Consider the following 13,625-nt stretch of genomic DNA (forward strand, 5'->3'; position numbering starts at 1 on the left):
TTCTCAGCCTTGTGACCTGAAGCCACTGAAAGCTTCTAGGTGTCCTCTTCCCATATCCTCATTTATCTTGGGTTTCATCTCTCTATTAATCATTTTAAACAATATTTCTCATTCAGAAGGTCATTCTCCTTGATAGAAAAAAAAACAGAAGCAAAATATGACATTTGTCTGCCTTCTTGGCATCATTTTTCATCTGCCCACCTACCAAACACTAGTCATTTCCATTCTTTAATCTTCCTCTTATCCCCAACAGTTTTTTGAAGTTCTTTTGTTGTTGATAGAATTCAATATAAGCCTAAAAAAATCATTCCTATGCTACTCTTTTATATTCATCTTACTGGCTTCCATTTTATGCATATATTTTTTTTAATCTGAGTTTACTAATTACTTCCCTGTGAAGCCCACTCTTTCTTTTTAGATAGTCTTCCCTTTTTTTCCTCACTGAGACAGGTAGATGGCATAGTGGATAGGCCATTGGGCCTGGAAGGAGGAAGACCTGAGCTCAGATTTGATCTCAGACACTTCCTAGCTGTGCAAACTTAGTTTGCCTCACTTTCCTCAACAGTAAAATGGCACTTCCCTTCCAAACTGATGTGAGGATCAAATAAGAACATTTGTAAAGCACTTAGCAGGGCCTACTCCTTAATAAATACTAGTGTATTCATTAGAAACATTTCTCTTTCTGTCATCAGAAGTTCATTCTTCAAGGTATTATAACACTCTTGACACAAATGTCCCTCTAGAACTCAAGGTAATGGGATCCTCCTGATCAGTACTCAGAAAAAAAACCTCTAGAGTAGCCATCAGATGATGTCCTGCTTATCCCTCAAGAATTTTGAGATATTATGTTTCCTTCTTCCCTAAAATTCTTGTCATTTTTACTTTGGAAGTTCCTTTTATTGGAGCCTTCCCTCTGAAGAATGAAATGACCAAGAAGGAAGTCAAGAAGTTATCTACCGCTCTGCTTTTGGCAGAGACCGTACACTCTAGCACATTTCTGGATGGTTAAAATCCTCAATTATATCTCATATATATAATAAAAGCTTCTGTGTCAGCTTTCATTTTTCACTCATCCTTCCTATAGCCCGAGACTCCTCTAAAATAATATAATTTCTATTTCCCCTCCCCATTCCACACTGATCCAAACCTAAATGTTATTCACCCCACTTCTTCCCTCCCTCCTGTCTGTAGAGATCCTCCCATTATTCTTCCTGGAATACAAAACTACGCCACTTCCCCCTTTTTACTATTCTGTTCTTTCTGAATAAGACATTACTATTTCCCATTCCTAAATGGCATCCTACTATGCTTTATTGTTTACTTCCTTGCAATAAAATCACTACTTTGCTCTAGTTATTACACATATTCTGTTTATTTATTCACAGGACAAAGAAGTACCAAAAATCAATCTCTCTCTCTCCTCCTTTCCCTTTCTCCCTCCCCCCTCCCTTTGTCATATTATGGGGACAGAATATGCTATTCAAATACAAAACCAATCAATCAAGGAAAAGGATAAAGTAATATTTGGTCAATAGTCAATAAATATTTGTTAAATGCCTACTATGTGCCAGGTACTACACTAAACATTGGGGATACAAAGAAAGGCATAATACAGCCTCTGCCCTCACAGAGCTCACAGTCTAATGGGGGAAGACAATATGTAAAAAGAGGTTGAAGGGAGCGGGAAGAGGGAAAAGGGGGATACTTGGCTCAGGAGCATGATGAGGTGCTGCGGCCAGGGTGGGAAATGACCTGAGGAAGTGTGAGTTTCAGAACTGATTTAATGTTAAAGAATGACGAGTTTCTGGAGATCATGAAATCCAAAGAGTGAGCAGGATGGCAATGATGAGGTGAATTTCCTGGTTTCCCTGCTCAAACAGAGAATCTGGGAAGAGCCCTCAGATGTCCACTCCCCATCCTCTCCACCCCGTAGGAGAGAAGGCTCTCAGGAGGTTCTGAGGAAGCATCGGTTTTGGAGCTGATACCATCTTGCAGAGTTAGGAGTTTCTGGAGATCATGAAACCAAAGAGGTCATCTAGGTGGGAAATGATGTTAAATTATATTGAACAATAACTTAGAGAAGTATAATCATACATTTTTCTTCTCTTCAGGATTGAAAAACATATCCACTGCTGTCAGTTATGTCATTATTCTCCTGGTATAATATCTAGTCAGAAAACAAAAACTTTTCACGTGAATTTTGAAAAAACTGAATATTCACAATGGATGTAATTAAAAAGTGCCAACATCTCCCGCTGCATTCAGGGCCACCTCCAATTGTCCTGATCTATAATCTTGCCACTGGACTCATGATGGCTCCAGAGGAGAAAGCAAGGCTGGTAACTTTGCACAGCCCTCTCTCACTTAAATCCAATTCACTTGAAAGTCATGGTATCACCTTCCTTATGTCATGGTCATCTTCGAGAATGAAGGATAAACCACAAACAATTTAAAAGGGGCTACATCAGATTCAGAAATTGCTGGGTTACATTTGCACATACCCTAGAAAGATAATACCTATGTTTTGTTAAAAGATAATAAAGTAAGAAAGATTTTTCTCTGTAAAAAGTTACGATTTCTCACACTCTTTTAAACCACTGAAATTAGAATCACTCACTGTGACCATTAACAGTTTTACTAAGTGCTGTGACTGGGCTAAATGCTGTTCTAAGTAGTGTATAAGTCAAGATTTTTTAAAATAAATTTTAATTGATATCTAATATTTTTATATAGCCTCAATATCCTCCATATTGTTCCCCATCCCAGAAAGAAATCCCTTATAATGCATTTTTTAAAAGAAAAAAAGAAAAAGAGAAAAAAAATTGGCAAAACCAATCAGTACATCCAAAAAAATTATTATATGTAATATTCCACAATGTTGGACTCCAATTTCTCCAATCTCTTCTTTGGTGCCAAATTTAGTCTTTATCATTCATAACTTTCAATTTCAATTGTTTTGTGAGTTTTGTTCTTTCTATTTATTGTATAGTCATTATGTATGTTGTTTTCCTGATTCTATTTTACTTTGTAATTGTATTTTAATTTGCACGTCTTCCCATGCTTTTCTATATCATTTTTGTCATGTCTTACAGTATGGGAAAATTCCATTACATTCATGTAATTAAAGATATTTAAGACTCCTAGAATTTGAGAGATATAAAGTGCTTAAAAAAATGTAGTGCAGAGGATGATAGAGCTACAGGTGAAATGAACCTCAGAGGTCATATAGTTTAACTTTCTCATTTTACAGATAAAGAAAATGAAGAAGTAAGATGACTTCTCCAAGGTTACTGCAGGTAAGTAAGTTGTAAGGCCAAGATTTGAATTCAGATTCTTGGATTACAAATTCAACGTTCTTTCCATTCTTTTGGAAGTACCATAACATGTACCCTTCCAAAAAAAAAACCATTATTTTATAGCTAAAGAAACTGACATCCAGAACCACTGACTTGTCCCAGGTCACATACCTAGCTAGTGACAAACTCAAGACTAGAAGCAGTTGGGTGATGTAGTAGACTGAATACTAGACCTGAAATAAGGAAGACTAATTCAAATCCAGTCTCAGACACTTACTTGTAATCCTGTGCAATTCATTAACCTGTCTGCCTCAGTTTCCTCATCTGTAAAATGGGATAATAACAACACCTATCACCCAGAGATGTTATGAGGATAACATGAGATAATATTCATAAAGCATTTTACAAACCTTAAAGCATTATATAAATGCAAGATATTTATCATTATTACTATTAAATCTACACACCCTGATTTCCCAATCAATGTTCTTCCTACCTTAGAACTTTATTTTACTTTAGAACAGTATCTATTTCCAGTTCAGATTATGAACTACAATATAAAAATATTTTAAAATTTATTTGGGAAAGATAATTCTAGCCAACCTTAAATAGTTAGAATAATTTTGGAAGAATTACTTTCAAACCTTAACAGCAGTGCATGAAAATTAGAGGAAAAAGAAGAAAAAGCAAAGTAACATTAATAACATCTGAGAACTGTGACAATATTACTTCCCAAGAAAAACAAACTGGCTCAATAATTCATTTCCAGACTGCTAGATACATATATGTATAATCACATGTACTTACTTATATGTATAATTCAGCAAATATTTATCAACGCGTAAAGGAAAGTTGGGAACCACACACACTTCTTATCCTGGAATTTGCAGCTGAAAATGTCACAAACCAAGATCTGAAAAGGACTTCAATGTTCATTCTAGCCCAACACTTTCATTTTTAAAAATGGGAAAAATGAGGTGCAGAAGTTCATGACTTGCCCCAAATCACACAGATAGTAAGAAGTAGAGCAGGGGATTCAAATCCAGGTCTTGACTCCAAAACTAGGTAAGTCAACCAATCAACAAATATATATATATATATATATATGTGTGTGTGTGTGTGTATGTGTGTGTGTGTGTGTCTTACTATGAGTCAGGCACTGTACTAAGCTCTATAGATACAAATAACTTGCCTTCAAAAAACATATTCTAATGGTGGAGAAAATGTGTAAATAACTATGCAGATACAAGATATATACAGAAAGTAATGTGAAAGGGAATGTACTAGTAGCTGCTGGGGGAACCAAGACAATCCTGCTGCAGAAGGTGAGACCTGAGCTCAGTCTTGAAGAAGTCAGATAAACTATGAGGGGAGTCAGCGGAGCATTCAAAACACGGGAGACAGCCGAGGCAAAAGCATATCAAACAACGAACATTCATTAAGCTGTCTGCTATGTGCTAGGCACTGTGCTAAGCACTGAGTATACAAAAAGAGGCAAAAGACAGTCCCTCCCTCAAGGGATTCACAATCTAATGAGATAACAAGCAAACAAATTTGTACAAAGCAGTCTATGTACAGGATAATTGGGGCAAAATTAGAAGGGATAAGAGAAGGCTTCCTGTAGAAGGTAGGACTTTCGTTGGGAATTAAAGGAAGCCAGGAGGTCAGTAGTAGGAGAGGAGGAGGGAAGAGCATTCCAGGAATGAGAGGACAGCACATGTAAAAAAAAATGCTATTCCACTACATTATGCTCCTGGCCCTAAAGGAGCTAGGAGGAGATGGCATGTATATGTGACTATAACACAACACTGAAAGAGATAAATACTAGAAGTACAAACAATTCTATACAGGATTACAGAGGAGGCAGAAACAAATTCTTGTTTGGGGAATTATATTGAAAACAGCAGGGATGGTGTTCCCCACAAGATTTTTGTTGTAATTCTAAACTCGTCAAATATGAACATTCCATGCAAACATTTCAATATAAAAAGCACAGAAAAGGATTTGAAGCCACAAATTTCCACGACATACAGCTTTTTAAAATACATGATAAATTGAACATGTTGGTTCAAAGCTGTCATGCTTGTCTGTGTCTCCATCTGAAATTCTTCTCTTCCGTACATTTAAAAAAAATTCATTGATCTGCTTTTCTCTTTTTCTGTATTCTGCCATCCCTACCGCTAACCTCACTCTCATCTATAACTTTCCTTATACCCCACCCCCCAAAAGCCCTCCTTTGTAACAAAATGCATGTCACATTCAGTACCTCTGTTCTATTACCTCTCTTTCAAGAGATGGGAAGCATACTTCATCATTAGTCTTTTGAAGTAGTAGTTTTTCATTTTATTGATCACGTTCAAGTTTTTCAAGTTGTTTTTCCTTTAAAATATTGTAATAATTATGTAAATTATTCTCCTGGTTATATTAACTTCATTCTCCATCAGTTCACATAAGTCTTCCTAGAGTTCCCTGAATCTGCCCCTTTCATTAATTCATATACCATACATAATATGTTCAGCCTTCAATTAGCAGAAAATCCCTTTGCTAAAACAAAAAATGCTACAATAAAAATTTCTGCACATAAGGATCTTATTCCCATTCTTTTATCTTCTTAGGCTATATACCAATTAGTAGAAGTCAAGGAATATGCACAATTTAGTTACGGGTTTTTTTTTTAAATTCAAGTGCTTTCCAAAATGGCTGGACCAATTCACAGTTCCACTAAGAGTGTGTCAGTGTGCTTGTCCTCACATAAGCCCTCCAACTACTATCATTTTCCATTTCTGTCATCTTTGTCAATTTGATGGCTGTGAGGTAAAATCTCAGGTTTGTTTTAATTTGTATTACTATTATTAGTGACTTGGAATATTTCGCTCATAGTTGTTGATAGTTCTTTGGTAATTGTTCATATCCTCTGACCATTTATTTATTAGAGAATAGCTCCTTTTTTAATATATTTGAATCAATTCTTTAAATAGTCTAGATAAGAGATCTTTATCTGTTAATTTGCTGCAAAGATTTTCTCTCAGTTAAGTTTTCTCATTTAACCATGTTGATTTTGTCTATATAAAAACATTTCAACTTTATATAATCCAAATTACCTGTTTTATTGCTTTTTGTCCTATCTGTAGTTTGGTCAAGAACTCTTTCTTTAGCCATTGAAAGATACCTCCTTCCCTGTTCCTCTAATTTATCATGATGTAAGCTTTTAACTTTAGGCCATGTACTCATTTGGAGCTTATTGTAGGTGTGAAATGTTGGTCTAAACTTATTTTTTGCCAGACCCTTAACCCAAAAGTTGCAGATCTTAGGCTTACATAAACTTATCCTACTACACTCATTTCCTTCTTTATGCCATGTATCTAATTGCTTTTAATGATCAAGTTTTCTATTTTTAATGAGTTTCAAGTAGTTTTGATAACTACTTTGCAGCATTATTTGAGATCTAGAATTGTTAGAGCTCCTCCCCTCCCATTTTTCCCTCACTGATTTTGCTTAAGATCCTTTAGTTGGAACAAAATTCTTTTTGTTCCTCTAGATGAACTGTTATTTTTCTAAGTTCTATAAAGTAATCTTGTCATAGTCGGATTTATATGACAGAAAATTAGTAAATTAATTTATGTAATGCTATTATTTTTATTATGTTACCATGGCACAAATCCTCTCTAGTCCAGTCTTCCTTTATTTCTGTAAAGAGTGTTATTTACTTTATTCATAAAATTACTATTTATCTTTGTAGGTAAACTCCCAAATATTTTATATATTTTATACTTATTTCAAATAAAATTTGTTTTCCTATCTCTTCCTGCCGTTTTTTTTTGTGGCAACATACAGAAATGCTGGTGATATATATACATACATACGTATGTATGTATGTATGTATGTATGTATGTGTGCATATTTATTTTATAAAGATACTTTGCTAAATTTTGTAGTTGTTAAATTTAATTAAATCTCGTGTTCTCTAAGTAAACTACTTCCAGAAAGCAATAATTTTGTTTCTTCTTTCCCTATGTTTACTCCCTAAATTTTCTTTTCTTGTCATTAGCATAGTGAACATTTCTAGGATGATATCAAATAACAGAGGTGAAAATGGACATTCCTGCTTCACCCTGGCATTATTGGAAAAGCCTCTAGTATTTATCCTTTACAGATAATGTCATCTCTTGGCTTTAGAGATAGTACTTATTTTTAAAATAACACATTTTTTAAAAAGATATGTGTATTCTTATGCTTTTGAATATTTTTAACATAAATGAATATTTAAAGAATTGGAAATTGAGGCAATGCCCATCAATTGAGGGATGGCTAAACAAGTTGTGGTATATGAATGTAATGGAATACTACTGTGCTACAAGAAATGATGAGTAGGCAGATTTCAGAAAAACCTGCAAAGACTTGTATGGACTGATGCTGAGTGAAGTGAGCAGAACCAGGAGAACATTGTACACAGTAACAGCCACATTATGCAATGACTAACTTTGACAGACTTATCTCTTCTCAGCAAAACAATGATCCAAGACATCTCCAAAAGACTCATGATGGAAAATGCTATCCATATCCAGAGAAAGAACTATGGTGTCTCAATACAGATCAAAGCATATATTTGTTCTTTTTTTTCCTTCTATTTTGTTTTGTTTATTCTTTCTTGTAGTTCCTCCTATTGGTTTTAATTCTTCTTTATAGTATGTCTAATGTGAAAATACATTTAATAGGAATGTATATGTAGAGCCTATATCAGATTGCACACTGTCGTAGGGAGAAAACTGGGAACTCAAAAGCTTATGGAAGTGAATGTTGAAAACTAAAAATAAAACAAAGAAAAAAAGAAAAAAACAAATGAGTATTTTTGTCAAAAGATTTTTTCTATATCAATTGATATAGTCATGTGATTTTATTATTTTATTATTGATATGATTTACTATATTAATAGTTTTCCTCCTTCCTTACTTCTTCATTAGTGTATTCTTTTCCTTCCCATTTTTTCCCTCCCTTAAGATCTCTAAAACAGCAACAAAAGAAAAACCATCTCTCCCCCAAGCTGTCTTATTTGACCTCCTCTGTGACCCTTAAAGACATAAAAATTAAGAGAAATTCATCTTTTCTCCTTTCAGAATGTAAGCACTTAGTCATTATTTAGCGCCTTTCAATTGTTCAATGTATTCATCTTTCTAGGTTTCTTTTGATTTGTCTGTATTTCATAGGGGTTTGGGGGGGGTTGTTTTGTGTTTTGGGTAATACCTGAAAGTCTTCTATTAAAATTCCCTTGTAATATTATATTCAGTCTTGGAGGGTAAGCTATTCTTGGTCAGTCAACCTTTACTTTTGCCTTTGGAATATTATATTCCAATCTTTTCTCTCCTTCAAAGTAGTTTCTATCAAGTTGATATGGCCTTGACTGTGGTTCCTTATTACTCAAACTCTTTCTCGGTGTTTGTAGCACTTTTTTTTTTTCCTTTGACCTTGAAGCTCTGGACTGGAGGTATAACATGCCTGGGAGTTTTCAATTTGGAGTTTGATTCTTGAACTTCTCTTGGCCCTATAATATATCTTCACTGTGTTCAATGATTTCTACTGTTTGTTCATATCTGTGGCCTCAATTCTTGGTTTGGACCTTGTGCCAGGGACAACCTCCACCCTTTCTTATGTTCTTAGATGGGCTGCTTAGTCCCAGTTTGATGCTGATCTCAATTTCCTGAACTCCTGCTGCTGTCTTCTGTCTCTTGTTAGTTCTTATTTTCAGAGTATTGGCATGTTCCACATCCCACTGTATTATCCCAAGTCACAGGACTTCAATATTTAGGCCCCTATAAATTATCCCTGAAAAAGTGCTGCTGGGTTTTAGCACCTATGGAGCATCCCCATCAGAAAGCGGCCAACTTCTGTCGCTGTGGAGTATCAGGTCAAACGCTACCAGTTTCTAGACTCATCCTACCATACCCCTTTTCCCCCTACTCTCCCTGTGTTTTCCAGGCTCTTTAATTGTGCTTATGGTAGTTACCTTGGTGGGATCTTTATCCCAACACCCATGGGCTCTGGCTGTCTTTCTGTGTTGCCCTAAGGCTATATAAAAACACTACTCTTTCTCTTTGGATTTCTTGATCATTATTCAATTTTATATCCTTTTTAGATCTTTGCTAGAATATATATGGGACAACTGGGCTCCTCTACAATCTTTCATACCTCCATCCTAACATGAAGTCCCCAAAAATATGTTTGTCATTATGAATTTTTTAACCTAATGGATTTGGGGGAAGAGTCAGGATTTGACATCAGAGTAGTTTCATTTTAAGTAATTTGAATTATTGAAATATTAGGATCGTTTCATAATAATACTATGTATAATCACCATATTTCACTAGTACATAAGAGAGTAGAAAAACAGAAATTAGGAAAAATATGGTTTGCTTTTTAATCATGATATAGGTTGCTCTTAAGAAACTTATTGTGTTTTAATAAAATGAATTTTGGATAGAAGAGATTTTATTCTAAATGTTGAATTCAACCTTGAACTACTTGTTAAGAGTCACTGCCGTTCCACTTACTAATTGACAGTGTTCTGTAACTGGCAAAAGCAAAATAAATTTATGAAATACAGGTGTTGGAGTATATACCTCTGACTCTAAATTTAAAAAAAAACAAAACATTCTCTATCCTACAGAAGAAAAGCCAAGATCTGGCTTACTGTTCTATTTCTTAGGCCTACGATCCTCATTTGGTATACTTGTATTGCTATTCAAACTTCAGTGGAACATTACAAGACACCAGTCTGTGTCACATTTTTAATTCAAAGGCTATGGAATTCTGCCCAATCTTTGTCAGAAGGAAGACAAGCCTAATTACAGAACGAGCCTCTGAGTTTTAGTCTCAGTTCCCTAATGTATAATTCAATAGTATAGAAATATTTGGGAGATGACATGAGTTTCCTGTATTTTTTTTTAAGATAAGTCACTTGACCCTATGACATGACATTTGTTTTATTAATTTCTTTGTCTCTATTTAAAAATAAATTGATGAACTACTCCATGCAAACAATCTTTTTAGATAGATTTTAGGAAACTGAAAAAAAGATAATTCTTTGAAAAGGGCTGAACTCTCAAAGTCAAAGGTTGAATCTTTTGTTGTTGTTGACATTTCCATATTTCTTCTCCAACATTTTCACCTAATCTCCTATTTGATGAAACACACTTAAGAAACCATTGTGAAAAATTTTCTATATATAGGTCTTATTTTTCTTCTGACTACTGTTTGTCATGGTTTCTTAGCAGTTAGAAAACAGTCTTTTCCCATTCTAATTTGGTCTTTCTACATTTGGCAAAAATCTGTTCTCAATTCAAAAATGCTGAAATTTTCACATCTTTTTTTCTGAACTTACTTTCTTACTAATGCATGAGGCTAAGCCACAATTCAAAGAATGTGCATGGTAATCAACTACTCCTGCAAATTCAGCAGCAGTGCAGCATGTAGACCAATTAGTTTATGGGTAACTCTAGTTTTATTTTCCCTCAAATAATCAACTAGTTTCTTAAAATGTGAAAACATACAAAAAATATAGAGAACAGTGTATCAGCTACAATCAATATAAGGTTGATTAAATCTGTACCTATTTCCCACCAACTGCACTACTTGGATTCAACTCCACTATCATCATCTTGCCCTCCACCCAGCCCTCCCTGCTCCACCTCTATTCCCCAACAAAGTTTAGCACCTGGAATCTCATCTGAGAGATTGCATCAGCTTCAGTACTCACACTTCATTAGCACCCCCAGTAGACTCTGCCCCCGTGAGTAGAAGACTGGAGGATGGAGCAAAGATTCCTCCCAAAGCCCTCACTTACAGAGAGTTCAGAAATCCAACCAACTGCTCATTTCCCATCAGCTTCACTGTTTGGATTGGACTCCATCATCACACCTGCACTCTGTTTCTACTCTACACTATCTGCCCCACCTCCCACTGCACCCTCTACTTTAGATTCCTTTTGTGTCTTGTTTTCCACACATTAGATTATAAGCTCTTTGAAGGCAGGGACTGTCTATTTCTTATTTATATACTCAGTGCTTAGCTCAGTGCCTGACACAGAGTAGGCACTTAATAAGTGTTATGGTATTATATTACTGCATTGCATTCTATTTTATAATTCTGCCTTAGGCTTTGTACCAGTATACCATGCACATAACACCTGTATATTAGGTATATGCATATATCATATGACATTTTATTTTTTTCATACATGAATTCATGAGTGTGTTAAAATTGTTGCAGATCAGGAACTTTTTTCATAATTTATGGTTCTAAAGAGTTGCCTAGGCACTGAGAAGTTAACTTTCTCGTTCACACATTCAGTTTTATTTGACTCTTACTCACCCTGAGGACCATAACACAACCAGGCCCTTCTAGCCTGAGGGGCTCCTCATTCACATCAAGCATTTTTGATACTGTCCGTGGGTTTTTCTTGGCAAAGATACTGGAGAGGTTTGTCATTTCCTTCTCCAGTTTTATGTAGGCAAAGGGCAAGTGACTTGTACAAGGTCACACAGCTAGTAAGTGTCTGAGATCACATTTGAACTCTGATCTTTCTGACTCCAAGCCCATTGTTCTATCCACTGCACCACCTAGCTGCCCTGAGAGGTTAACTACTCTGCCCCTTATCAAACAGCCAATATGTGTCAAAGGCAAGATCACAGATCTGAGGGATCTTAGAAGCATCGTTCAGTCTGAACCTAACTCTTCCTAACTCCATGGCCAAGCTATGAATATACCATCCTGCCCTCAACCTCATCATCATCATTATTATCACAAATAACAGCATTTTGAGGTTGACAAAACATATATTTCATCTCACTTGATCTCATAGTCATGATTTTTAAATGCTAAATGTAATCATTACTGACTTGACAATAATCTTTTATTTACATTCGACAAATACAAAGTTTGAAGTCACTTCCATAATAGCAGGCTTTGCTTATTAGTGCTTTCTTAAATGTAGGAGGGAAGATAGTTTGTGAAGGGACAGTAACATCTATAAAGAAAGACAAAACATTTTTGCTGAAGGCACTACCATTCTTTAAGTCTCTCAGGTTCAAAATTTTGGAATCATCCTATACTCCTTACTCTCCCTCAACCCACATAAGCAATCAGTTGCCCAATCTTGCCAGTTCTACCTTTACAACAAACATCTCTTCACCTGACCCTTTATCTCTCCTCACACAGCTACCACCTTAGTTCATGACTTCATCACCTCTTGCCTAGATCACTGCTACAGACTCCTAATCTATCTTCTTGTCTCAAGTCTCACCATTCTGGGCCATCCTACTCACAGCTGCTAAGGTAATTTTTATTAACCATAGTTCTGACCATATCACTTCCCTAATCATCCAACTCCCATGGCTTCCTATTGCCTCTAGAATAAAACACAAACAATCCTGCATCACCTTTAAAGCCTTAGCACAGTGCCTGCCACAAAGTAGATGCTATATATATATGTACTTATTCTCCTTTCTTTCCCCCCTACACAACCTGGCCCTAACAGGTCATTCTAGCCTCCGTGGACATTATTCCTTCTCTTGCACTCTGTGATCCAACCAAATAGGCCTTATTTCTGTTACACACACACACACACACACACACACACACACACACACACACACACCCCACTTGATTTCCCATCTTTGCAATGGTTGTCCCCCCTACCTGGAAAGTACTCCCTCCATACTTCCACTCAAGAGTCCCCCTCTTCCTTTAAGCTACAGCTTTTGCCCTTTTGTTTATCTTCCAAACGGCTTTTAAAACCAAAAAGACCCAAATGGAGCTAAGGTTCCCAGTCACATATATAGTATAACAATCTTTTCCACATTATTTGCCTTTATAGACACAAAGGCAGAACAATGCAGCAGGTAATTTCTTGCAGATGATAATAACAGCTGACATTTATATAGCACCTTAAAGTCTTCAAAGTGCACAGAGAACTTTAAACACTGTATCCTAGCTCTTTTGAAACATCCAGAGGGATTCTAAAAGGTAAAGGGTCAACTGCCTTGGAAAAAGCAAAATTATGGTACAGGCAAGTCTAGGCAACAGAATTTATCAGAAAAGGCAACTGTTAATAGCTGAGGACAGCCAGATTTGTCCAATTCTTTTAGGCTAGGCCTTTGAGACTCTAAATAATGAAAGCAATAATATATTAGGTTCAGGATTAATAACTAATAAGGTTTTTTCCTTCTCTGTCAACACAAAAAATCTATACAACTAGAAATATTGTTTTCTTAAAAGGCAGGTCTCATGTCACTTTCCTATTCAATAAACTCTAGGGCTCCCCAAACACTCTAAGAT

The 13,625-nt window shown here is 35.7% G+C and overlaps 1 protein-coding gene across 6 annotated transcripts in view; it reads right to left on the reverse strand.

The window, feature by feature from the left end:
- Window positions 1–13,625, reverse strand: part of RASAL2 (RAS protein activator like 2) — a 335,304-nt gene that overhangs the window by 293,295 nt on the left and 28,384 nt on the right. The window lies entirely within an intron of this gene.

This window comes from Phascolarctos cinereus, unplaced genomic scaffold (genome assembly GCF_003287225.1).
Source record: "Phascolarctos cinereus isolate Bilbo 61053 unplaced genomic scaffold, phaCin_HiC Scaffold_5;HRSCAF=322, whole genome shotgun sequence".
Lineage (NCBI taxonomy): Eukaryota > Metazoa > Chordata > Mammalia > Diprotodontia > Phascolarctidae > Phascolarctos > Phascolarctos cinereus.